The sequence below is a fragment of the Asterias rubens genome, chromosome 7 (genome assembly GCF_902459465.1).
Source record: "Asterias rubens chromosome 7, eAstRub1.3, whole genome shotgun sequence".
In the NCBI taxonomy this organism is placed as follows: Eukaryota; Metazoa; Echinodermata; class Asteroidea; order Forcipulatida; family Asteriidae; genus Asterias; species Asterias rubens.
This window is the reverse complement of record NC_047068.1, coordinates 8,304,556-8,307,403: the sequence shown is the minus strand read 5'-3', so window position 1 is coordinate 8,307,403 and position 2,848 is coordinate 8,304,556.

Below are 2,848 nucleotides of genomic sequence, written 5' to 3'. Positions count from 1 at the left end.
TCAAAGAAAGTAAGCATACCAGTAGCAGAAGCAATATCAATGTTAAACCATGCTGTCTCTTTGACTCGATGAAAAATAACTTTACAGGCATGCAAAGCTGCAATTTGTCTCCAGTACCAAAGACTTCATAATTATTAGAGGAACGCTTAATCACCTTCTATTATAATTTTTTTGTCAGCAATCGACATCACGTTCAACTCTTTGGGGAGCCGCTTCTCCCTCAAGTGAGGCTCATTCATATTTTAGTGTTTTCCACGCGATACTGCGGGGGAAAAAGAAGGGGGGGGCATGGTGCAGTCATGTGCACAGCAACATCACTTAAGCAAACGAGCTTGGGTACTAATCATGAATAATGTAAAACACCTGCTCTGTGTATAGACTGGTGCTTCGTCTGCTGACGAATTGTTGTACAACATTATTCAGCAAGCCTACCCTTTTCATTTAATGAATCTAAAATATTATTGTTCAGGTTTCATGTCTCAGAATAATTCGCAGTGGTGCCCTGTGGTTTTTCTGTGGTGCCCTCTTCAAAGTTAAGGACAAATTTATACTTTCCTCATAGAATTGCCCCTTAAAATAGGAGAAAATGCTGTGTCCTTTAAAGAAAGAAATTCAAGGTCTGAGGTTTTGTTTTTAGCTATTTGTTTATTTACTTGTAGATGTAGAGAGATATTTACTCTTCTACCCATTATCTTTTGCCTTGATTAGTAAAAAATATAGATTTTTTTATGAGTATTGCAATGGTGACAATATGACTTGATCAAATATTCCTATATAATCCACACAAGGTGCCTGAAAGGTTAATTTGTATTTTTTTGGCAAGAATCGGGGAAAGCACTGATTCAGTGCTCACCGACATCTCTGATGTAAGGTCAAGACAAAATCATGTTATAGCTTTCACGTTAGTTGTCTATGTTTTTTTAAATATATTTTTTAACGAAAATGAGGACATTATAAACTACTTAAGTGACCTTTGCACTTTGACCCTGTCATACTCTTTCTCTCACAATCTTTACCTTGTGATATGTTTTCTTTATCTATTGCTCTCAAAAACCTTTTCACTGGTGTACCACCAATGCCTAAATATCTCAGATCTCAAACTTTCACGAATGTTTGAAGCCTAGACCATGATCTTTTTTCCTGATAAATATTGATTTTCATCCCCACACAAAATACCTTTAACATTTAGGCCTCCTGAATCCACTTTAAAAAAATCCACTTTAAAAATGAATTATTTAAAGTTTTCTATGTATCATGTAAGTCAATTAAGAAGAGAAATTAGAATTAGCTGTTGCAAAGTGCTTACCGACCAAAAAGATCTATCGAATAAATGAAATAAAAAAGTTAATGGCTGACGCTTTGACCTTAGCAGGGTCTTTCTCGAATGCTTCAAGGAGCAACTGCTAGGATCGAAACATCAGGCCATTAACCGTGTAATTAAAAGAAATTGATGGAATTTACAATAGCCTACAAATTATTACTCTTATTCATGTTTCGTCGTTCAGCTTTCGATCTATTTTGTTTTACACAAGAAATTGGAAGGATTTGTGGTCTACTGTGGCATTGAGTATAGAAGTAATGTAATAAAAACTCTTAAAAGCTTTTCTTTTTTTCAAAATTGCAAAATTTTACGCAGTTTACAAACCTATTCGATATCATCCACTAAATTGCTCTCTCCCCTGAAATATATCTGAACATGAAGACTGGTGTTTCTTTTTTTTTGGAAATTTAAAAATTTGAAATAGAATTTTAACCCTTAGAATGTTTTCATAATATACCTTTATTAATAGATGTAAGTGTGCACAACATTGTTTTAGTGGGGAAAAAATGTTCTCAGAGCTCCACTTACATTATTTTAAGATGATCAGGGTGGAAACATTCCCTTGATTTAGATTCGCTTGAAATGCTGCATGGAGCAGGTTCATAAAACCACTCATTAAATTCAGAAGACGGAAACTGCAGAAACAAGTACCCGAGTCAATACATTCACCATGTACATGTTGATGTTTATTGACATCACAATCCACTACGTGGAATCCACTACGTGGGTCGTAAGTGGTCAATGTACTTCAATCATGACACTGACAGATAAAATGTACATGGAGCAAGGTGTTACTTTATTGTGGCTGATGGCGTTAGAGCCATTGGCAAAAACCTTCCTGGTGCAAAGTGAAAAGATGTATTTATTTGTTTTGACATGGCTTAGGTCATCATCAGAGCAACAGCCGTTAAGTAAGCTATGGGGATATAAAGTTTGAGGGAACCTTGGGGTGATTTACGACTGATTACTAATGCACTGTAAAAGGTTCCAACAGTCAATACGATTGAGACTTGCACATCAGTCTATTTGCAAAATATTCTTTAATAAATGGGAAAAAAATGAAAAGAATTCAGCCATTTCATTAAAGGAGTACTATCACCATGATTATAGCTAGCCTATGACTGCCCATGGAGTTATTCACTCTTCATGCGCATGTGCGCTGACCATCACACAACAGTATCAATGATGACGTCGCACTTAGAGATGTAAAGGCCAGCGCATGATGGCAGTAACTGGGTTAGAGTTCAGCCACAAGCCTCATGATAGCAATGAGGACAGTCACCCTTTAAGACAAATTTTGTACACATTCATGCCATAAACTGTCTCTGACATCATAGAAAACCCTTGTTACTGGACTTTAGTGGACACAGGACCCTTTAAGTAAATTCTTACATTGTATTCGATCATTTCTGCTTCTATGATTTGATAGAGGGAAGTTGTGGCCAAGTGGTAAGAGCACCGGACTCATGCTCTGGTGTTTCTGATCAGAAGAGTCTGGGTTCGAGTCCTGGTTGTGGCACTTGTGAT